The sequence below is a fragment of the Mercenaria mercenaria genome, chromosome 5 (genome assembly GCF_021730395.1).
Source record: "Mercenaria mercenaria strain notata chromosome 5, MADL_Memer_1, whole genome shotgun sequence".
In the NCBI taxonomy this organism is placed as follows: domain Eukaryota; kingdom Metazoa; phylum Mollusca; class Bivalvia; order Venerida; family Veneridae; genus Mercenaria; species Mercenaria mercenaria.
Window position 1 is genome coordinate 39563273 of NC_069365.1, and position 663 is coordinate 39563935.

Genomic DNA, 663 nt, shown 5'->3' on the forward strand with positions numbered 1-663 from the left:
CTTATTTTGCTTATTTTTATGACCCCTTCAGGGTAGTTTTTGTAAATTGTGACTGCGTTGTTTGTTCATTGGTCCATCTCTGTAAAACATTCATTTGGTTTCCAATCAATAACCACTGTTGTTAATTATTGTGGCTTGTGAATGAAACTGTACTTAGGGGGTTAATATGTCAAAAGCAAAAGTCAAGTTGAAAGTGACGGCTGTATACATTTTCTGATCAACTTCAAAACATTTAGACCTTTTAAGAAAATGGCAGCACCTGATTGTTCATAAAAATGAACCATGAAAAAATTTTGAGTTTGAGAGACTGTGGCCATCAGACGTAGAGTTAATTGTCTGTGATCTGTAGCTGACCGGTATTGTTAAGTGTTAGTAGGTCAACGGTCAAAGTGACTGACGCTCAACACGGTTTTCTATAATTGGAGAACGCTCGGACGTACTGCTGCCAAAACGCGTTGTACAACGATGACCGCTATCATTTTGTTTTTAAGCAAGTCCAACACGATGAATAGTAGGTTGTATAGTGACTTCCGAAGTTTTAACACGATAGAGGAAGAACCAAGTATATTCTACATGATTTATTTTAGACAAGTGGGTATAGCCACTGATATTCTGCAAGACAGATGAATCATGCTGGTGGCTTCCTCGTATAATGCCACTAGC